The 24,851-nt window shown below is 41.0% G+C and overlaps 1 protein-coding gene across 4 annotated transcripts in view; it reads right to left on the reverse strand.

The window, feature by feature from the left end:
• STIM1 (stromal interaction molecule 1) overlaps nt 1-24,851 on the reverse strand; it is a 2,200,738-nt gene that overhangs the window by 1,248,340 nt on the left and 927,547 nt on the right. The gene's annotated exons all lie outside the window — the stretch shown is intronic.

A 24,851-nucleotide genomic window follows, 5' to 3' on the forward strand; every position in this document is an offset into this window, starting at 1 on the left:
GAGGAAACCTCTGAACACGGTGCCAAGAGAGATGTGAACATAAGCATCTTTTTTAAGTCTAGAGCCACCATGAAACCTAGAAAAGGAATGAGATGCAAGACTCTGTAAGGTCAATATCTTTAACTTTGGTACTTTCATATACAAGTTGAAAATGGATAGGTTGACTACTGGTCTCCAAGAAGGATCATTCTTTGGCACCAAAAACATTCTGGAATAGAATCCTCCCTTTTAATTTTGAGGCACTGGCTCTATGACCCTAAGGAAAGTACATGATGAGGAACTCAAGAAAAAAAATCTGTCTTGTTTGGAGAATGAGGGGAGATTCCCCAAAAATGAGGTGCGTCTATGCATTGCCAACTGTAACGCTCCTGAACTACTCTCAGAACCCATTGGTCTGAAACAGTATGTTGCCAAAAAAGAAGACTGAAAACCAGCTACTGGGACAAATTTGAAGAGCAGAGGGAGAAAGAATGCTGGCACAGTCATTCAGAGATAGAGGCCTGTGAGTTTTTCTGAAAAGGATACCTGCTTTTTATTGGACCCCTCCAGGCATTTCTTTTCAGATCCCTATTTGCTGGAAAGTTGTTGGAATTGCATGTTTTGCTTTACAAAAAAAAGCACCACAGTTTTTGGAAGATTTATGATAAAGGGGGATGAAAATTCTTACTAACTCCCCAAATCTATACGCACCTCTTTCTTCAATGTATAGGAGTACCTGAGTAGCAGGAGGACCAAGCAAAACCTCCTTATTCAAGGAAAATTTCAAAATCTCAGACTGTACTTCAGAACATTTCTGATTACATAAACAAGCAGAACATCTCATTACAGTAGCAGTAGCTGTAGCCCCGGACTCAGAGTCCACATAATCATACATGCTGTTATTTATTTATTTTACATTTGTTAACTGGGAGAGCCCATCTGGATACAAGTCTATTTTCAGTGGAAGCCCAGGGAGAAAAGCTTCAAGAGATAATTTTATAGTTATAACAGATAAGACAGCAAGCATTACAAAAGGCACATTTGACAACATACACAAGACACATTTCTTACACCTCTAGAGAAACTGGATGTACAATTAGTCTTCCTGTCTAAGATGAGGCTATACATCTGAACTTATGGACAATAAATATCTGTAGCTAAACTATGAATCTAGTTGACAAGAAAAATACTGAAGTACTAGCCAGGGGTAGTACAGAAGCATAGTCTTGCTATTCAGGAAGTGAGTTTTGAGTAGTTTCTTGAATTGGGTTGAGGAGTTGTTACTTGTATATAGGCAGAAAGGGAGTTCCAGATTTTAGAGATATAGTGGCTGTAGACGGATGTACCTGCCTTGTTGGTAAATTTGGTTACCTTTAGGAGATTTTGGGTGCTAGATCTTAAGGATCTGGTAGGGGTGTAGGGTTGAAGTATTTGTTGTAGAACTGGGGTGTTATCTGAGTGACAGTTGATTGAAATGAAGTATTTGTGGGAGTTCTAACCAACTGAGTTTTTTGAGGCATTCATAGTGGTGTGTTCTAGGGGGTGAAGCTGTGGCAAATCGTGCTATCTTATTATAACTGCTGTCAAGTTTGTTTAGGTCAGTTTTTTGGGGATTGGTAAGCACCGGGGAGGCATAAAGTAAGGTGGATAGTAGGTGTGTCCTGGCTATTGTAACTTTGTATTGGTTGGAGAGAAAGTGTTTGTTGCGATAGAGTAAACCAAGTTTTTTATGAACTTTTTTATGGTCTGGGAAATGTGTATGTCAAATCTAAGGTGAGTGTCAATTTCCAAGCCTAGCAGTTTGGCGTGATTGGTAGGGGTGATGGTGGTATTGCTATACAAGGAGACTGTAAAGCTATATGAGGGGGGTAAAGATTTGTGGGGGCTGAAGAGGAGTAATTTTGTTTTAGCTGGGTTAAGAATGAGGTTTTGACTGGTGATCCATGTTTCGGCCAGGGAAAAGCATTCTTGTGTTTGGGAGAGGAGGAGGTCTAGAGTGTTGGCTGCACATATTATGGTGGTATCGTCTGCATATTGCACTATCGAGCCCTTGGGAATGTTGGGATGGGAGTTGATTAGTAAATAGGGTTAAGAGCAGTGGACCCAGGACAGAGCCTTGGGGAATGCCTAGGGAGATGGGCAATAAGGGAGAGAGTTGGTTTTGCCATTTTTACAGCTTGCTGCCAACCATCTAGATAGCTCTTAAACCAAGAAATAGCAGAGATGCTAAGGTTTAGGGTGGATAGTGAGTGAAGCAGTTTTTTCATGGTTGACCATGTCAAAAGCTATGGATAAATCTAAGAATGTAGCAGATACAAGCAGTCTGTTATTTCTGTGGTTACTGATGGTGTTTAGTAAATGATGCAAGTGCGGTGGTAGTGCAGTGGAAGGGTCTGAAGCAGTGTTGCCATGTGGATAGTAATTTGTTTTCTAGGAGCTACTTCATCAGTTGCATGTGAACAACTCTCTCGAAAAGTTTTGTTAAGGGGGATAGTATAGCTATAGGGTGATAGTTACTGAGTTTGAGAGAGCCATCCCCTTTGTGCAGTGGAGTTATATGAGATATTTTCCCAAGCTGGGGTACTTCACACTTAGAGACAGATCTGTTTATTAGGATGGAGACAGGATGGGCTATAGCTTCAGCAGCTAGTTGAAGGTATTCTGTGGGTAATTTATCAGTGGCTACGGAGGTTGGTTTAAGTTTTTGTATGATCTTGGTTGGTACTGGGTAGTAGCTGAAGTTGGGGTGATTGCTTTTTGTTTCAAGTGGAATGGGTATTTTTGTTGGAGTGGGGGTTGTTGGGGCTTAGTTGGTTGTTAGCTAAGGTTTGGATAGTTTCTGACAAGAATTTGTTAAATTGTTTGGTATTATTGTCTTGGTTATTCTCTGTTTTAGGAGTAGGGGTGGATATTTTCCCTGGTTTTAATACAGAGTTGACTGTGCCCAGACGTTTTTGGGGTTATGTGTTTTTTCTGTATATTTTGGTAGCAGCAGATTTTATCTGTTTTTTTTTTTTTTTGGCTTTATTGCGTAGTTCAAGGTATTTTTGTTTATCTAATTGGGATTTGCTTTTACGATAGTTTGTCCAGGCTTTGTTTCTATTTTTGAGGGATCTTTTAGTATCTAAATTTAGCCATTGGGCATGTTTAGTTTTAATTCTTGTGGTTCTGGGGGGGTGTAAGCATGTTTGTGAAGGTACTATTGAAGTATAGGGGTGTATATTGGAATATCGAACACGAAGAATGTCAAATCGCACAACATCGAACACTAAACCTCGAACGCGAACAATGCAGAACGCTCAAAATTCCAAAAACAGAAACCCCGGACTGCCATTGTTGGCCCATGCAAAGTTCAACACTCTAACGTCACTGGGAAATGTGAAGAACGTTTGCTATGAATCACTGTTCAATAGCAGGGTAAGCAAGACACAACATTGGAGTGATACATGTGAATCTCGGAGTTGGTATTTTAAGTAGGGGGTGGGGAGCACAGCCCCCCACGGTGGGGGGTGAAGCCTCCCCCACATGAGAAATAGGTTGTAGATTGTGTGTTTTAGTAGTTAATAATGTAAATATTTAGTTTTTTTGATAGCGTGTATGTAGTTTGGTTATTGTTGTGTGGTAGTATACTGGGTTTATTTTTCATTATTTACTTTTTGATGAGCGGAGTAGAGTACTCAATGTTTAGGTTTGTAGGGTAATTATATTAAGTGCCTGGGTTGTGTTTTGACAGTTTAATAAGCATGGTTTTTGGTGTGTTACGGTTAGATGAGCGGATGGCCAATTGTTTTTGTTTGTGAGTTCTGTTTTTGGAATTCTGCGCTTTCGGGGTTATGTGTGTTCGATGTTCTGTGTTCGATGTTGTATGCTTCAATGATATTTTCGTCATTTGATGTTCCAATACAGACCTGAAGTATAGTACTGCTTCATAGAGGGCTAAGCTTTTTAGGGAGGTCCAGTTACACCTTTATAGGTCATTGTTAAAGTTGAGTAGGTTAAAATGTTTTTTGTTCTTAATTTCATGCACAGTTACTTGGGTCAGTTGGGGAGTTTTACTTCTTAGTGGGAATGTAGTTTGGTTTTCGATGAGGGTGTCTGGCAGACACACAGCTTGGGATATATGGGAAGGATGGGATACAAGTATCCAGTGTAGTATAGATTGATGTATGGTTATCTTGTCTGTTCTACTGGGGGAAGTTATAAGTTGGGTTAGTCCATGTAGGTTGATGTGGGAGAGTGGGTTTTGACTGGAGCAGTTGTGCCAGTCAATTTTAAGGTCACCTACTAGGATGTTTTCTTGGGGGAGGGAGTTAGATATCCAATCTAGGAGTTTTTCTATAATGGGAATATTGTTGCCTGGAGGGATCTAGCATCCTATAATATTGATATATTTATTTGGGTTAAGTTTTAGTTTAGCGAGGGTGAGTTCAGTGTTTTCTAGGTCTGGTGTGAGGTCTAGTTTTTCTAGGATGATGTGATTTTTGTAAAGTATAGCTACTCCCTCACCCTTATAACCACTCTTATGGTTAGACACTTGATAAACAATAACAGAATTCAGAAAGGATATACCTTCTGAGGGTGATGTGGCAGCTAAGTTCCTCAAACTGTCTACACAAGTTAAACATTTTAACACATGGGTCTAGTACTTCAAGATTCTGAAGGCTTGAGTTGCAGAAAAAAAAATCTCTTTCTAAACATGTCAAAGACTTTACCATCCTTGTCCGAAGGTGAAAGGCACGGACCAGAACTTTGTTGGCAGTTAGAAAAGTAACAGAAATAGCTGCTGGGTCAGACATGAGGTGATAAAAATGTTTTTAGACTTTATAAAGTTTCACAGTCTATCTGCCTTTTCAGGGAATGAACTATCAAGATTACTGCAGACAGAATCAAAATCATCTTCAAAGGCTGGCATGATAGAAGAATGTGGTATATCTACTTGTAACACATAATATCACCTTAAGAAGGATGGACATCCATTTGTTCTCACAAAAATACATTATTCATGCTGGACACAGTCTCAGAAAAAGAAAACTCCTCTGCAGGAGAAATTGAGGAAATATTCTCCCTGGAATCAGAGTCAGGTGCTTGTGAGGAAAAGCTAGAAGAAGCACCGTCTATCATAAACAGAATCCTCTGATAAAATATTCTCAGGATTTATGGAATTAAAAAATCATGCGTAATCCTTCTGCTGTTTCACTTGATTCAAAATCAGATATGAAACCTTTGCTACAGTAAGCAGTTCATCTTTAACAACAGGCACTCTCTCTTTGGATGAAATATGTTTAACCTTGTCTTCTTATAGGGATATCTCTAGAATGAGACCGACTGAAGGATGGAACTTCAGCTTGGAAAACAGGTCTCTTACTCTGGCCACCCCAGGAAGAACCTCCAGGAGAAATTCCCGTACACAAAGAAAATAGTTCAACACATGTCTGGTAAGGATACTGAAACAAACACAGAGAAAGAATAGTTGTGTAAAATCTAATCATAACCATAGATGTCCTTCTCTTCCATGTTGCAGTATTCCAAACTCTTGGGTTTCCCTCTCTTGCTATCTGAATGTCCGGCCAGTATACAAAAGCTTCTAGTCACTGCTAGGTTCGTGGGACGTCTGACATTGGCTAAGGGAATGTGGGCTATAAAAGCAATGTCTGCATGCACCAGTCCTCAGAACTGAGTGTCCCAATCAGACCACAGTTCCAGGAAAAACTGTGCCAGTCTAGTGTCATCCAAGAAGGGATTGTTTAAGGAAAAAAGACAGGAAGGAGGGAGAGAAGGAATACTCAACATGGAAGAGAAGGCCATCTATGTGGTTATGATAAGATTTTACACAAATATTCTATGACCTTCTATTCTCATGTTGCAGTATTCCAAACTCCTGGGAGAGTGCTAAAGCTCACTGGAAAGAAGGGGGTGGTGGCTTGGAACTATTCTCTATAAATCCATGGAGGACAGCCTTGGCAAATCCAGCTCTGGATTTGGAAATTTGGTCCAATTTGCAATGTTTGGTAAAGGTGTGGACAGATGTCCATGTAGCTGCCTCTAAAATGGTGGTAGTGTCCAATCCCTTAAAGAAAGCTCCAGATGAAGCCATAGCCCTACTGGAGTGTGCTTTAACTTTGAACCCCAGGGATTTCTCATGGTGTGCATAGCAGAAAGAGATTGCTCTGGAAATCCATGCTGACATTGTCTGTTTTGGTATAGCTTTCCCCAGAGCCCTGGGGTGAAAGGAGACAAACAATTGGTCAGATTTTCTGATAGATTTTGCCTTGTCTAGGTAGAACCTAAGCGGTCTCTGCACATCAAGGGAATGTTAGACTCTGTCAATGTCACTCTGAGGATGGGTAAAAAAGAGGCAGAAAGGTGAATAGCTTGATTTAAGGATAGCTCACTGACCACCTTGGGCATGAAAGAAGGATTGGTCCCAAGGGTTACCCTGTCTTTCTGGAAGATGAGAAAAGGGGAAATTGGCCATGCCGGCCTGTAACGCATACACTCTTCCAGCTGAAGTCAAGGCCACTCGTACTGTTTTCCAAGTGCAGTGTTTCAGAGAATCCTTAAAAGCTGGTTCAAAGTGGGTCACCGTTAGCTTCTCCGAAATATAATTCAGGTCCGGGGGGGGGGTCCTTGGGGGGCCTGAGATGCTGCACTTCTTTTAGGAATAACTTTACAGGCAATCTGGAAGCCAAAGGGAGATCCAGAGGAAGACCAGCTGAAATAGCACTCAGACGGATTTTAATGGAGGAGAACACAAACCCTGTCTGCAAGAGTTCACACAGGTATGACGGTACCAAAGGGACATCGTCCTGGAAAGGGTCCAACTTTCTTTGTAGACCCATATGGAAAATCTTTTCCATTTAGATATATACGATTTCCTAGTATTAGTTTTCCTGGCCTCCTGCAGGCCTTTGAGCACGTCCTCATTGTAGAGGTGTCTGGAAGGGATAAGAATTCCATCACCCACAGGGTGAGGTTCAGAGACTAAGTGGAAATGGATTAGAGATCCCTTATCCTGTGTGAGAAGGTCCACTCTGTGAGGTAACCTGTGGTGACCGCCCCTAGCTAAATGCAGAAGGAGGGGGAACTAGTGCTGTCTTGGTCAAAAGGGAGTCACCAACAAAATTTTTGGTCTGTTGTTCTGAATTTTCAGTAGGATTTTCTGAAGTAGTGGGAAGGGGGGAAATGCATACCGAAACATCCCCTTCCAAGAGATTGTGAGAAGGCATCTGTTGCTCTCACTAGATAACTGGACAGCCTGGTGCAAAAAGATGCAAGTTGTATGTTCATAGGGGAGGCAAACAGATCTGTCTAAGGTGTACTCCATTTGTGGAGTATGCCCAAGAAAACATCCCTGTGGAGCATCCATTCATGGGACTGTGACATGGACCTGCTTAAGGTGTCTGCCTGAGTATTCTGTTTTGAAGGGATGTACAAGGCCTGTAGCATGACTCCCTTCTGTAGCAAGCTCCCACACTTGGGTCAGCTAATCTGCATTCCAAATAGGAGCTTGCTCCCCCCTGCTTTTTCTGTTCCTTGGGGGGGCTGTGGAATACCCCTCAAGGACAAAGTTGTAACTTAGGTGATGAAATAACCCTCCTCTACAATGGTTAAGACTCATCTGTCTGAGGTGATGTTTTTCCAAACAGGGAGACAGTGAGAGAGCCTTTGGGACAGGGGGGTGGAGTTGAGGGGGGTTGTCAGGAATGGCATGGAGCCCTGTCTTGAAATTGAGGCTTCTGGGCTGGAGCCCATACAGGCATGGAAGGAGTTATTTGCTTCCTGGCAGTCTGTCTGGCCCTGGAAAAGGGGTGGGGCAGAATGCTTCATAATGAATTGTGTTTTTGATGGGTAGTTTCTATGGAATTTGGGGATAGGAGAAACAAATAGGTGCTTTAGGTCCTGTAACTCCTTCCCCCTTTGTTGCAGAGTTTTGAATAACTCAGCCACCTCTGTCCCAAAGAGGTCAGAGTTGTCCAGAAGCGCATCCAAGAGTTTTGCCCTGATGTCATCAGGTAGGGGCTATAACCTTAGCCAGGAATATCTTCTCAGGACTGAGGCAGATGCAGCTGACCTAGCAGAAGCTTCAGCAGCAACATAGCTGCACTTAATGGAATGCTTAATGACCTGAGAGGATAGGGATACAAGAGTGGATACCTGAGCTTTAGCAGGAGAGTCTAGGATGTCACTCAGTTTAGTGGCTTCTTCCAAAAGGGCTAAGGCATATTTGGACATATGGGTTTGCTAAGTTATTGCCCTGAATGCCAAGGTAGATGAAGCATAAACCTTCCTCCCAAGGCATTCCATGGCCTTGGTGTCTTTGTCTGTGGGGAGAAGTGAGGAGGATGGAAGAACTTTACATGCCTTATTAGTTGACACTGAAACAGTGCCAAAGTCCGCTGCAGTGCACTTAAGGAATTTGGCTCCCTCAGGGACTTTGTAAAATCTGTCAGGCCTTTGGGGTGCAGGTGGCTAACAATCAGGATTGAGTAATGCTGCATTAAATGTATCCAGAAATGCTGACAATACTGGGAGTATAGCTGAAGCGGCAGGGGAGTCCATCTGAAGAAGTTCATAACATCTTTTCTGAACTTTTGTCATCTCAGGAGTCCGTCTTTACAATGGTCTCCCCAAAGGTGATAGCCTCAGCTGGAGAATCTGCCACTGCAGATTCTTCCTCTGGGGAGGCATAGCCAAGGGGAGATGGCAACTGGGAGACATATGAAAGGGAATCCTCTGAGGAAGAGTCAAAAGATTTCTCAGCTTCAGCCTGGGAAGTCTCTAAGGCCTGAGGCCTAGGGCTCATCACAGGAGGAGCCTCTGGGGAGGATAAGGGTGTAGCAGGCCTTAGAGCCATAAAGGCATTGAAGAGATTCTGAGAAAAGGCCTGCCAATCTGGATGGCTCTCTACTGGGAAGAAACATGTTTCCTTTTCTCTTTCTTTTCAAGGGAAGTCCTAGCGGGCGGAGACAAAGTAGGCCTGGCATCAGTCACCTGCAAAGTAATGGAGGAATCCATCCAGGTGGCTGATGCAAGCCGAGGTTCCCTCCTCACCATCGGAAGCAGACATCTGCATAACCTCCGAGAACGTGCCTTCTGCTCTGGATCTACAGCTTCCACATTGGTACCCACTGTACTCATATTGCCGGCAACCTACTGTTCCTCCAAGATGTCAGCCACAGGTGGGGACATCAGGTGGAGGAGGCGCAGCTACGGATTCAGGCCTAGCGATCTTGACCTTTTTCTTGGGTGGCTCAGTGGGCTGACTGGACGGTGCCTCCATACCTAAAGCTAAGCACTTGAGGCACTGAATCTCAAGATAAATGTTTAACGTGTGCAGATGGCTATGCAGGGTTTTCAGAATGAAGGCCTGGCAGATGGAGCAGAACTTATGGTTGTGCATAGGCCCTAAACAAAAAAGGCAAAGCTCGTGGTCATCTTTATGGGGGATCTGATGACCGTACCTACACCTTCCCTTCCTGGACGACATGAACCCACACAGGCATGTAGTGACCCAAATAACAAAATGTCACCAACGGGGTACTTATCTTAGAGTTTTCAATCCAACGGCCAGTACTGCAGGAACAGCAGACGTTTAACTGGTAGCAGAGAAGTTCTGAGGACTGGTGCAGGCAGATATCACTTTAGCCCAGGTTCCTTTAGCCAACGACAGACATCTCACGCACCTAGGAATGACTAGAAGCTTTTGTATACTGGCTGGATATTCGGGTAGCAAGAGAGAGAGACCCAAGTGTTTGGAATACTGCAACATGAGAATAGAAGGACATCATGGCTAACCCTTGGTTCATGGTAACAAAAGGGACTAAACCAGGGGTCCTTGGAAAAACAGTGAGTGGTCTGAGGAACAAGCTGTGGCCACTGCAGTGTCACCCACCAAAGGATGAGACAGACCTCAGCCTATGTCACAGGCAAGGGTTATTTAATTTGTTTTTTCATTTTAAGTATAGTAGTTGGAGGAACCACAGGACAGGTATGGGTATCTATATTCCTGCAGAGGCATAACCCTGTTTATCAGTAAGCATTGCTGGAACTAGTCAGTCAGAAGGTAAGTTGTCACTCTAGGATTCACTAACAGTACATATACTTGCACTTCTCTATAAACGTACACCAAATATCACTAAAATAAATGCCCAAGCAGTACACTTGTCTCCCTCAACTCAAAAATCCCTTTCCAGAGAAAGTGTCACTGAATTAAGTAAAAAATGAAGGTAAGTTGTCACAAAGTATACACAAGCAATGAAATACACTTTCAGTCCCCTTAAACAAAGGATTCCTTCATTTCACCCAAAAAGTACAAAAGCAGCACATTTTTATCATAAGTGCTTTAGACCCAAGTTAAATATCCCCAGATACTAAAAACAACTCATCTGACAAGACATTTCTGCTAAAATCTCAGCACAGTAAACTGTTGAGATTCTTAAAGAGATCTAGTTCCAATTTCAAACAAAAAATAGAATACAGAAATTGTGTGTGGAAGGGTTCCCCACAAAGGGGACCTAACTGCCAGAAACAGAAGACTGGGTCCAGCTGTCATTCCAGTGAAGCCCAAAAGTGCTCTCTCAAAGACATCAAGAAAGTACTGATGAAAATGGTGCCCAAACTGCTCTATTCTCCCTGTGGATCTCAAAACACAGTAGCCTGAGTGCATATGTAGAAAGGAGCCGGAGACTTTTGAAAATTGGTCAACTGTTATATTGTAGGCACTATACAACTTAAGTAGCCATTACTCAGAAACACAAGAAAAGGAAACCTATGCTGCAGGTATTAACTAAACTAATGGAAAAGCTGCATGGCTAAAATACCTTGCAATTGTGGAAATACAGCAGGAAAGAGAATGGTTTGGCCTACACAATATGGAGCACATTCAAAAGTTTAAACAAGGGTGTCAGATATCTAAACAAACCAAGCAGTAAAAAGAGATGAGCAGGAAATAAATCACAAAGGCAGCCACAAGAAGATCAGGAAAGAGATGAGCTCAAGAGGAAACAGGATAAAGTGTTACATCAAAACAGAAAGAGGCAAAAAGCCTCTCCAAAGGGAGATTTAATGAGAAAAACAAAGAAAGAAGCAGAAGTAGAGACAGACAAGGGAGAGCAATAAGGAGATGGGAGGATGGTATGTCAGATGGCTCTGGCGAATCAGAAGTTAACTAATGGACAAAGGAAAGATTACACAAACCAGACAAAAATGTTTATGATGGCTGGTAGAAGTGCTACAAGACAGAATTACAGAAGGATTGAAAATCACCACAGAAAGACAGAAGCAATAAATAAATGGAAGGAATGGGCATTGAAAGGCAGATGACTACGGACAGTGCTGGACGGATGTATTAAATTAAACAGATCCTTACTTTGTAAGCTATGCCCCAAAGAATGCATCAAAACTTTACAATGAGATGAACTTATTCAGTTCCCAGGACAATGATGGGTAATGCAGTCGGGGGGAGGCATAGAGAGAAGCCTCCAAGTTAAGTGATTAATTTTCATAACTACTTACTGATGTACAATAAACTGCAGTAAATGTAAGTTTAATGTCTAACAAGTAATAATTCTGGATGTAATAACTGGGAGTGGAGGGGGCATGAAAATAAATCCATGGGGGAAACAAGGGAAAAATATGGTAAAGTACAACTCACAAAGAAACAGTGGTGTATAAGTAGCATACCAAATAGCTGTAAAACTGAAAAAAATGCTGGACTATCACACAAATGAAGTTGGCACACTAGACCAGTAAGCAACAGTGGAGGGAGTGAACCAACGAATGGGAACTCAGTAATATAAAAAGACAGTACTGGGTTGGCATACAATGCATCAGAGTAATGGATACAAAGGGCTCAAAAGTCTTAAAATGCCCATGCCCAGGACAGACCCATGCAGAAATAACAGCCAAAGAGCACGGATCCAGAAGGCAGGGATGGGGGGGGGGGTGGGGTGGCCAGAGAGCAGACAGTTCCCAAAGATCACCATGTTCAACTGAGATGGTATACCCAAATGAAGATTTATACCAGATGCAAGAAACTGGGAAAACAAGGAGAGGTGGTCAGAAACAATAAGGAAGATACAAAACTGTACTCCATGTAATAACCTAAGTTGAACTTACCATAACAGTAGATGTTAGAAAGATCACTGCTGCAGTAACCTTAGCGATATGGCTTATATCCTGTGAAAACTATTAGCAGCTGGACAGCTTGCAAAGCTTCAGAGCACTTTCCATGTGGCCAAACTGTCAGGCAGCTCGAGCTGAGCTGACTAAAAGATACGTTTGGATGCAAGGTCTTCAAAAGCTTTTCTGCTAGGAGAGAGAGAGAGAGACTGCGCTCTGAAAGGAGAACAAAAAACAAATGTCCATATCCTGGCATAAAAAGGACACCAAAAAGCAAGGGGAATAAAAGAAGCAGCTACTGCAACAGTGATCATTTGAACCTCTACTGTTATGGTAAGTTAATCTTGAACAACTGTACTATCTTCTTGTTACTGATCACTGCTGCAGTAGCCTTAGCTAAATGTTAGATTAAGCTTAGCTAACTACATTTGGGAAGAGGAAGAAGGGTCCAGAAGCCTCTGGAGAATGGTCCTAACAAAGCTTGACCTAGACCTACAGATTGAATCAAGCTTACAGTGCTTTGTAATAGTATGTACAGAGGACCAAGTAGCAGCTTTTAGAAAACTTTTAGAATCCAACCCTTTCCAAAAAGCAATAGATGAAACTAAGGCTTTGATAGAGTTGGGCCTTGACCCTGCCTGGAACTGATTTGTCATGGTGAGTATAAATAGCCTTGGACAACTATTTGGAAATCTGTTTTGACATAGGTTGTCCCATCTTACCCTCACAAGAAATAAGCAATTGATCCAAAAATCTTAAAGATTTAGTTCTGTCAAGATAGTATCCAAGTGTCTGTGGACATCCAAGATATTGAGCATCCTTTCTCCCTCATTTTTAGGATCAGGAAAGAAAACAGGGAGACATATAGTTTGGCTTAAAGGAAACTTGGATACCACTTTAGGCATAGAAGGAGGTTTGGTTCTCAAAGAAACCCCATCTCTACCGAAAATGATGTAGTATTGATCTATCAAAAAAGCTTGCAACTCAAGATACACTTTTTGCAGAGGTCAGAACAATCAGTAAAACTGTTTTCTATGTTAAGAACCTCAAATCAGCCAGATTAGCTGTTTCAGATAAAGTAAGTATTAGATTCTCTAACACAAAATTAAGATCTCAAGTGGTGGCCGCCAGTTTACTTTTATGTAAAATCTGGAGTCGGAGAAGGAAACAAATAATTGGTCTGACTTCCTGAATTCCTTGGTCTGGTGTAAATAGAACTGTAATTGTCTGTGAACGTCCAACTGATAGAATCTGTACTCTGCTGCATTGGAATGATTAGGGAATAACACCAGAAGCTCTATAGTTTGGTTTAAGTTGTTATGGGAGCACACCTTGGGGACAAAGGATGAATTAGTATGAAGAGATACTCCGTCTTTGTGAAAAATCAAATAAGGGGGTTTGACAGACGGTGCTTGTAACTCTGAAGCTCATCTAGCAGATGTGATTGCCACTAGAAACAAAGTCTTCCGAGACAGAAATTTCAAAGGAGACGAATGAGCTGGCTCAAAGGGTTGATACGTTAATTTGGATAGAACGAAGTTCAAATCCCAAGAAGCAACCGGTTCCGGAAAGGGAGGTCTCAACAAAGTGGCACCTTTAAGGAACTTCTTACACAATCTGTGTGACATCAGATTGGACTCCTGTTGACCCAAATGGAAATTTGAAATTGCTGCCAACTGAACCCTAATTGTGGCAGCAGCAGAACCCTGGTGAAAAAGTTCAGATAAGAATTCCAATACCACCAGAATAGATGCAGTATAAGGGTCAACATTCCTTTCCTCATCCCAGATAGCAAACCTTCTCCATTTGCTGGTGTATACCTTTCTAGTGGAGGGTTTATGAGAGTATGTAAGAATGTGAGTCACAAAGGGTGAGAAATCATGAAGCCTGACTAGGGATGGAACTGGAGCAGCCAAGCTATCAAACTGAGGGTGTGGAGGCTGGGATGAAGAGAGCCTGACATGTGCGTTAGTAGATCTGGCACTGGGTCCAGCGTCCATGGGTCGTCTAGTAGGTGAGGCCCGAGAAAGAGGAACCAAATCTGACGAGGCCAGTAAGGAGTGATGAGGATCAGTTTGCTTCCCAACAGTTTCACTTTCTGAATAAAAAGGGCAGGAAAGCATAAAGGAGACCCAGGGGCCAATTGTGAACAAATGCGTCTTTCGGGGGACTCCCCCGGAGGGGGGGATGAGGGGGGAGAAATAGCTGCTGCATTTGGAGTTGATCGGGCTGGCAAAAAGAATGCAGCAAGGCTGTCCCCATCTGCAGAAAATATGTTCCGCTATTTCCTGCTTCAGAGACCACTCGTGAGACATCAAGATTGCCTGGCTGAGTTTGTCGGCTATCACACTGGTTGTTCCCGGGATGTGCGTCGCCACAAGAAAGCGCTGGGAGGAGATCGCCCATTTCCAAACCCAAATGGCTTCTCGATGGTTATGATCTGGTTCACCTTGTTTGATACCATACTACCGACATGTTGTCTGATTGTACTGCAATCGTCCCAAGAGGAAGAAGTTTGTGGAGTGCTTTCAACGCCAGGAGCACTGTCCTCATCTCTAGGACACTGATATGCAGGTGGGCCTCGTGATTTTGCCATTTGCCTTGGACAGTCCTGCCTAGATAATGTCCCCCCCACCCTATCTGTGAGGTATCCGTGGTCACAGTGGCAACGGTTTGGCGAGGGAGGAATGGGGTGCCTGTTGTTAACTGGTTGGGCTGGATCCACCAATGGAGGTCCTTCTTGCAAGACTCTGTTAAAAGGATGTGGTGGTATAGAGGCAGTTGTTGGAAGGACCACTGAGATGAGAGAAGCCACTGAAGAATCCGCATTGTGTAGTCTGGCTAAAGGCACTAGTAATATGGTGGAGGCCATGGTCCCTAGAAATTTCAGTACAGTCTTTGCCTTGATTTTTTGAAGGAGGGGAGAAGACAGTGAATTTGTTGTACAAGATTCTGTGCTTTTTCTGCTGGAAGTCGAGCCAACATGGTGACTGTCTATTTCTGCGCCTATAAAAGTCACAAATTGAGAAGGCAACAAGGCAGACTTTTCCAAATTTACAGTAATCCCCAACTGGGCACAAAGTTGGATAGTGGCGTCTCTGGTTTGAAGTAGATACCTGGTGGAGGCGGTCAGGAGCCAGTTGTCCACATATGGAAACACTTGGAATCCTAGACTTCTCAGGTGAGTTGTCACTACTGCCATACACTTGGTGAACACCTTGGAGGCTGCGGTGAGACCAAAGGGCAGAGCACGAAACTGATAGTAACTGGCTCCAAGCCAGAAGCGTAGATGGCTCCTCGACGCTCTGTCTATTTTTATATGGTAGTACGCGTCTTGGAGGTCTATTGAGCACATCCAAGTGTCTTTCCCCTAATAGAGGGAGTATAGACTGCAGTGTCACTATCCGGAACTTGTCCTTCTTCACGGATTCGTTTAGTTTGCTGAGGTCCAAGATGGGCCTCCAGTCCCCTGTACGTTTTGGCGCTAAAAAGAATCTGGAGTAAGTCCCGAATCCTACTTAGTCTGTGGGGACAGTTTGGATGACTCTGTTTGCGAGCAACTTGTTCACTTCTACAGCTGCTTGATCCCTGTGATTGGGTGGAACATCCGGGATCCCCTTGGGAACATGAGGTGGAAGAGAAAAGGGTATGGAGTAACCTCTGGTGATAATTCTTTGTACCAGTTTGTCTCTGGTGATACTTAGCCAGGCTTCCAGATACAAAGAAATGCGACCACCGACTGGCTCCAGAGAAGCACAGTCGGGCCCCACATCAGGAGTGCTGATAGGGCCGGCCTCAAATTGAATCGCAGCCTCCCTGGTTTTGTGGTTCGTCCCTGCCTCAAGGGCGACATCTACCATTTGCTCCTCCTCCTCTGAAGGAGGAGTCACCCTGTGCATCCTGGAAAAACCTCTGGGACTTTTTGAACCACATTTTACTTTGATCTTTGGGATATGGTCTAGAGGGGATGGTAAAACGTACTCCCCATGGCAGAGAGTGTTTTCCCTTCTTGCTCGCACCTGGTGAGTGCGTCTTACCTTGGGTCCAAACAAGGAAGAACCGTCAAAGTGGGCGTTGGTAAAAGTTGACTTGAACGGCTCCGCAAAATTACACAAGTGCATCTAGGAGTGCTTCCTTAGGGAAACTCCTGAACCTGCTGCCCTACTCGCTCCATCGGCTGCATAAGAGATCAGCCTCATAGATGAGTTAACAATGAAATTCTAGGTTGACAACTGTGCAGACACCTTCTCAGGGACTCTTTCAGTGGCTGTACCCTGTAGAGTATCTCCTAACTCCTTAAGGAGATCTCTCTGAAGCCTTGTAAAGTGTGTTAAGTAGTTCAGCGATCTGATAGTGAATGCCGCTGACGAAAAGATACGCTTCCCGTACCTGTCCATCGTTTGAGACTCCTTGTTCGGCGGATGGACAGATGAAGTCTCCGCTAATTCCTTCTTAGTGGCCACCGCCACCACCATGGCATCTACGGGAACACCCTTTGATAAAAATTCCTTCTCCTTGGGGGCTGACAGAAATTTATTAGGTCTCCTAGGGACTGGCTCCACAGCACCTTTCGACTAATAAGCTCTAAAAGTTCATCAAAGGGTGGAGACACCCAAGAGGCTGAAGGTTGAGACCCGAAAGCCTTCAGGAAGACAGACTCCTCATCAGAAGGGGTAACAGTGGGCCAGCCGCACCTCTGCTTGAGGATCTCTAAGATGTCCACAAAGGTGACATCATCAGAGGACGACTTGGGGGACCCTTCTGACTCAGAGGACGGTGTCTGAGGTAAGAGAGTCATCCTGGGAGTCTACATGCTTCCTCTTGCATGTCATCTTCTGAGGGGGCTCCTCGGAATGGTATTCTGGGGAGGTCTCTGAAGAGTGGGGGCCACCAGCCGTGGGCTGCTGAGGCTGCGGGTCGCTGCTGTCCAGGGAGGGAGTAGGTGCTGAGATGGAAGTCAGTGCCCGAGGGGGAAGAGTGTCGGTACCCCTGGGTGGAGCTGATGATTGGGACAGTACACTTATCTCCAAGGATGACCTCTCCGGCTCCGAAGATCTACACGGCTTCGAGGAGACAAAGGACGCCATCGGCTCCAGAGCCATCGGCTCAGAGATGGATATAGGGTCTGAGCTCACCCTAGCTGACGCACCGAGAGGGAGACTCGGAACCGAAGAGGTTTGGGTCCAGGCGTCCCTGTCGGGGCTGACTGGGGAGCTTCAGCTCCTAGACACCATGAACAGCACTGAAGGTGTCAGAGCGGAACTCATCTCCGAGACAACCTCGGGGGAGCTGGAACCAAGGGTTCCACAACCAGCAGTACTGAGCACTCTGGCTCCGAAAGCCCAGCATGGCTCGGAGGAGGAACCACAGAAGGGGAAATGGACTCAATTGGCTCCGGAACCGACTGGGTCGGAGCCAACAGCATTTTTGGTAAGGCAGATGACTTCAGGTGTCTCAGCACTACTCTCTCCACATCTTCTTCCAATAGGCTTCTGGAAGCTCTGGAAGACAGTGTGGGAGATCTAGACATCTGTAATATAGGGGACTTTAAGGTAGCAGAGACCGGCAAAGGATTTCTAAAACAGCTCCAATGTCTGCTATCAGTGGTTGGCTCCGAACTGCCTGGTGTCGACATTGTAGCCATAGTAGCTATGTCCCCGATCGGTTCCGAACTCAGTGGAGTCAAGGAGGAGAAGGCTGGTTTGGAAATTTTGGAAGGCAGTTCTGATGTACCAGATGGCGCCGGGGAATGCCTCTTAGAAGGTTTAGTCTTTTCTTTCTTGAAACCATGCGATTTAGAGGAGGAAGACGAACTGGCCAGGTTTTCCTCAAAGGAAGGCTTAAGGAGACCTTTTAATATCAGTTTATTCTTTCTCTCCTGTAATACCCTGGCACAGAACGAGTCACAAAATAAACACGTTTCTTGTAAATGGATGGCACCAAGGCAATACACACGGTTACTGTGGCCATTGGTAATGGACATCTTCTGCGAGCATTTCACACACTTTTGAAACCCTAAGGGTTTATGATCTTTAGCCTCCTTAGACATAGCAATGAAGATGCAGCCAAAGGGACACAAGCCAAACACACAGAGAGAGGACTAGGTCCTCTAACTTAAACGGGCCTAGCCCTTACTGCACTAGCAGTCACACAACCACGAGGACTAAGTCCTCTAACTCAAACAGGCCTAGCCCTGGGTAGAAAAGGAAAGGAAGAAACTTATGCCTTCTAACTCACGCAGACCTAGAAGGGAGGATAGAAAAGTAAAAATTAGCAAATTTACTGACACATACACACAGAAGGAATAGCCTCTATACAAAGAACTATGCCTCAGAAGCGATGAGGGTTGACAAATCAGGAACCCTTGTCAGCTAAAGTAAATCCGACAAAAAACTATGTGGATTACTTCCACAAATAACTATCTTAAACTAACTCAGCACACTAAGAAACACTAAATAGCTAAGCTAATAACGCACTGAAAGAATACTGCACACAAAGTTAGAGTGCAAAACGTGCCTTGAGCACTAAATATCAAACTACCATAAACTGAACTAACTAGCCCAGTAAACAACAACTAGGGACAAAACGCCCGGAAAAAGAAACTAAACTTGCACACAGGATACCAATGAGAACAACAGGGCCAACAGCCAACCAGTTCTCAACAATAATTAGCTAAATAGAGGAAAAAAGTACTATATTAAAGCTGAAAATAGCACAAAATAACAAAAAATTAGCAAAAAGAGTTAAACTTATGCACGGCCAAGAAGAACCACATCTGAACTCGTTGACGCAGCAAATGAGATCTGGGGATTGTACTGGTGCACCACAGGATACCTAGCTAGCCACGAGCCAACTAGAAGACTTTGAGCTTGCAAAAAGGCAGAGTCGGAGCAGAGGGTCATCTCCGAACCCATATTTAAGAATGAAGACGAGATACGACTATAGAACATCAATATTTTAGGGAGAATTACCATCTTAATAAGCATTAATCATTCTTCTATGCTAAAGAGGAATTTGTTTCAATTCAAGTTGTGACTAAACTTAAAATTTTAACAACAACCTGTTGAAAGTCTGTTTTTTATCATTTATTTACTAGTAGACATAATGGTTGTACCATGGTATTTCATTTGATTGGTATGCGAATTGAAGTTAGAATATTTTTGTATGATTTTTTTTTAAATTAATTGATTTACTTGTTTTATTATGATTAAATCTTAAGTTCAGTATTTCTTCAAAATGACTAATTAGATGTGCAGATGAATTCCATATTTCCTATTGTTAGTAAAATATCATCAGCAGAGTTTAACCTTTAGTTCAAAATCTTCTTTTATTTTGATAGCATTAATTTTCTTATTGGATCTAATACTATTAACAAAGGGTTCTATAGGTAATGCAAACAGTAAAGGTGGTAACCGACAGCCTTGTTTTGAGCCTTTTTGTATTTTAAAGGAATTACAAAGAAAAAAACTACTTTAACATAAGCAAACATGTTGTTGTATAACTTGGAAATGAATGCAATTAGCTCAGATGAGAAATTATACATTAAGTGTTTTAAACAGGTACAACCAATTAACAGAGTCAAAAGCCTTATCTAAATCAAGACTAATGAAAGCTATTTTTTATTTTTGTTTGTATAGTCTATTAATGCATGTATTATATTGACATATACTTGCCTATTTAAAATAAACATAGTTTGATCATTGTTAATTAGTTTAGATATAAGAAGATTAATTCGTTAGCTAAAATAGACATGAACAACCTATAATCCACATTTAAAAATGAAACTGGTCTGTATGATGAGTACTTTATAGGATCCTTATCTTGTTTTAAAACAGGTGATATAAGGGAATATTTCCATGATGGGGAAATTCAGCAGTTTTTATTTCTCTACAGACCTTATCTAACACTAACTGCATCATCCAGTGGTATTTTATATAGTTCTGGTATAAGACCATCTAAGCCAGGCGGATAATTATTTTACTTTTATTTCTGTTAAAGTGAACCATCAATTTTTTTCCTTGCTTACTTATTTTATTATTTACATTTTCCCTTAAAAAAGTTTCAACTATATAATTATCTAGCTTATTTGTATTATTTATATTGTCATAAAATATTTTAAAGCCCTCAAGAATACCTTTAATATCTGTTCTTTCTTTTTTTATTACTTATGTGTGCTATAATTTCTTTGACATGATTTAGTTTATTCATTTTCCTTGATCTAAGAGCAAGTTTATGCAAGCTTAAAAGGTTTACTGAATATACCTGAAGTTTACATTTTTCCAGGTTTATTGAAAGTTTATAATTTATAATTTCAACATATTTTGTAATTAAGTTTTTAAGTTCGGACTGACTGATCATAACATTTGGTTTTAGATTGAATTTTAGTGCGTCTGTTTGGGCCTGTAGTATACTACATTCTCTCTCATATTCTCTGGATTTACTAATAGACCAGCTTGTAACTCTTCCATTTAAGTAAGCCTTTAGTGAAGCCCACAGGATGATGTCAGATACTTCACCATTCATGTTTATTTCAAGGAAATTTTTTATCTCTAACATATCAATCCTTGAATTTTAATAATGTATGCTGGTAATCTCCTGTGATGTATTAAACTGACAGTTTTTTAAAATATTAAAGATTATAACATTATGATCCAACAATGGACAGAAACTATTGAAACTTCTGTAATATCTGATAACATATTGTTTCCGACAAACATTTTAACAATATTTGTGTTCCATATTTATATGTATGAAGTGAGTTTAATTTCCATAGCTCATATATATCATTTAAAATCATTAGTTTTTCAAAATTTAAGTGTTTGCTAAAGATGTGATTCTCATCTTTCTATCTGCAGTGGAATCTTTTTCTGCTAAAATATAATTAAAATCACCAGGCATTATGACTTCACTTTTCATGTAATAGGCTATAATGTCCAAGTGATTTTTATGGATCTTTAGCTCTAACCACTGGAATCCAATTAGAATTCACCAATGTATACAGTTTTCTGTTCCACTCAATTATAACAATGCTAAATATACCATTTTTATTACCATAGGTATATTTTACTTTAGGCATTACTGGTGAGTTCTTCCATAAAATGAGGGTGCCCCTTATTTTAGCTTGAAAGCCAGAACCTGCTAAAACCAAATAATTATTTAGTGAAAGTTTATTTACATATTTATTAAGTATTTCCTTATGTAAATGTAAGTATTTGAACAGACTCCTCCTCTTTAATGGATTATTCAATCCATTAATATTAATAGATATGGATTTAAAATCAGACATTTATACAAGACAGATAAAAACACAGGTATAATGAAATCATATTTATGTACAGAACTTATTATATACTTTATATACAACACTATGAAATCTTCAGCCAATTACCTAACGATATAACTCTAAAACATTCTACCATGGAATAACATTCCTAGTTTGTTGAAAAAGATGAACAAACTACCTCTCAAACTTTCCATTAGACTAACACTTAGCTGATGCTTCTGATTCATATTAATGTGTCTCATATTTTTAGTATGCATCATCTTAAAAAAAAAAACATCATTGAGTTATTATGAATAAGAAAATTTAAACAGGTGCTCAGAATCTTTATTATAAGTTGACCAAACTGAGTATTTCTACAATCATCTTTCCTTGCACCTCATTATCTCCCTGGTCTACTATAGGGAGGAAGTCAGTAGTTATTTTCATATTTATTAACTTATAGGCCAGATGATTTATATTTTTTCTATTTTATTTACTGTGCGTAAAGTTGTTCATAAGATAAGTTCATAAATTAGTACCAGGCTAACTGCCCTTGTGGGCCATTCCAAGCTTAGCCAATTACCCAATTTGTTTGTTTGTCTTTTGGCTTTTCCTGGTTAGGGGTTGCCACAGCGGAACTCCAGTCCGCTAATGATTGGCAGTTGATTTTTACATACCGGCTTGCCAGGCCTGACGAACAACCTTCAATGAAGGTACACCCATTCATGCATGTCTCCACGCAAAAGGCGCTCTAGCTGAGAATCAAACCGGACAGCGTCTTACTGTGAAGCGACAACACTACCGAAGCACCACCACCGCGGGTGTGAGAACCAAACCCTGCACCTTGTGCTTATAAGGTGAACACCTTAACTACTAGGCCAATCTCCCACCCTTGTAGAGATATTTATATTCTTTAACTATATACATGTTTACTTATTCTGATCTTTCGATTTCTGTTTGTAAACTATGTATTTTACTGTTACTATATTCCTAGGTTTTATATTTTAGCAATAATCCTAGTTTAAAATATCATAATAGAACATTTATATTTAGTCTAGTACTACCGTTGAAATTAGTCCTTTTTTTCTTTTTCTTAAATGTTATGTCTAATAGTATCTGAACAAACATCTGAAAAATCAACCCTCTTACAATTCAAACTTTCAATAATAAATTGTTCTGAGATATTAAGTGACATCATTAAAAAGAGAAAAAAATCAAAGAAACAGTCCTAAACTTTGTCAGAAGTATCTTCCTATAAGATAATATATAAACTATCCTTTTGGTTTACTGCAAGCATTCAGAACAATTTAATAAATGGTAGTGGTTTAGAATGCAATTCACTGTCCTTTCCTTATCTAATTTGTATTCATTAACATCTTAGCATATGATTCAAAATATTATAACTATTTACTTTTAGATAGGAAGAAGTGACCCTGACAGTTCTTGGAATACTCCCGCAGTGCTCATGACTCTAATTAAGCTGCTTCAAGCTGGTCCTCATGACAAAGGCTTGCAAATGAACAGTTTATCAGCTGCAATTCACACAAAAATACTCATGAGTGAATCCAAGGTACCTCTACATTATATGTCAATCCCCCAAAAGTCTATGTTTAATCCCCCTGTGCATCCTTAGTTAAAAATGTTTGAATTATTAGCAAAAAAATTGAGGGAAGGTATCTATGCTAATAAGTTTGTTTCTAATTTAACTAAGGATGAGAGGGATGCGTTAAGAGTCCTGAGAGGCAATAGAAACATCAGAATAATGAAACATAAGGCGGGTGGGACAGTTACTATGGATAAGATTGAGAAGGAAGTTAAGATGATTGAAATTTTGGGAGATGAAAATAAATATAGCAGGATGTCCAAGAATGACATTAGTCTGGCTTACAGAAAGATCACTGTAAATATTCAAGACCTCATGCTTGAGGGTACTATAGATTCAGACACTTATTACGTAAGCATGGATAATCCTAGGATACCCTCCATCTTTGGCATACAGAAAATACAAAAAAACACAGTTAACCCCCTTTGCATCCAAATGTTTTGGCTGGTGGGTCAAGGACTTATCCCCTTCTAGGTATTTGGATTTTAAAATAAATAAGTATGGACAGGGCATGTTAGTATTCTTAAAGATTCATGGGATATTTTTTAAGAATGGTAAGACCTGAGCTGTTTAATGAAGATGTTATTTTTGTTACCACAGATGTGGTTGGTTTACTTTTTCATATCCCCCATAACGATGGAATGGAGTGGTTTGAGGACACCCTATCTAAATGTGGTGCATTTTCAAGAGAACAAATTCCTTACATCTTACGGAAATGGTATTGAAAAATAATTATTTACTTTGAGGGAGAAATCTTTCAGCATTTTAGTGGGGTTGCCATGGGTGCTTATTGTACCTCAGCTTATGCAAACTTATTCTTTCTAAATGGGAGGAAAAATATATATATTGAACTCCCCTCTTGTAAAGAGTTGGAAATTGCATAAGCGTTATTTGGACAATACATGTATTTTTGGTGCGACAATAAAGAGAAGTTGACGGAAATTATAATTTATACAAGAAATACGACAAATTTTTAAAGTTTACTTATGAAATAAATTATGACAGAATGAATTTTTTAGATGACACTATTCACAAGTTACCAGGAGGTCAGGGATTTAGGTCCAGTATATATCGTAAGGAGACGTTTTCCAACTCTTATTTTGGACAAGTTCACATCCCTTTATACAAAAGAAAAGCATTAAGTGGAAATTTGTCCAAATTAGTACAAATGACATCTGGAGAGCAAGACTTCCTTGAGGAATGCAGACAGTTAAAAATACGTTTTTGGAGACAGGCTATACCCTCAGTTTGATACAAACTATAAAACAGATTTGCCCGAATTTTAAGAAAGGCTGAAATTAAAGTTGTAGATGAACTAAATTAAAGTTTTCTGTACAGCCGCAGGTTAGGGAATGAATTAAGTGATTTTAAGGGTGCATTTGTGCCTAACATTAGGGGGATGCTGATATGATTAGGATTACTATTACAAGAGAATGGGCTCAGTTTAACACGTCTCAAATTCATTTTTCGGAAGGGATCAAGTTTGAAGGATATTTTTGAAGGAGGTAATTTGGTTCATCTGAAGAAGAGTGAGAAGTCCTACAAAATGTGGGTGCTATTCTTACTGCCCCAATATTTTGGATGGGAACCAAGCATTTGTACCAAGTAGGGGGAAATATTTGGTTGGAAAAACTTATTCTAACTGCAACATATCTGGTATGGTGTACATTGCTATATATGACATCTGTGTAGTCTTTTATGTAGGAAAAAATGAGAGAAGGTGAAAAAAAAGGATTTACGAGCACCACTATGATATTAAGAACAGAAATGAGAAAAATGCCTATTTAAACAAACTGTAACTTCCCAGGGAGCCAAGTTTAAGCTTTTTGTAATTGAAGAAGTTCCTATGGATATTAGTGGAGGACTATGGGAGGCCACCATAGAAAA

Source organism: Protopterus annectens, chromosome 5.part1, assembly GCF_019279795.1.
Source record: "Protopterus annectens isolate FY-2018-M chromosome 5.part1, PAN1.0, whole genome shotgun sequence".
Taxonomy (NCBI): domain Eukaryota; kingdom Metazoa; phylum Chordata; order Ceratodontiformes; family Protopteridae; genus Protopterus; species Protopterus annectens.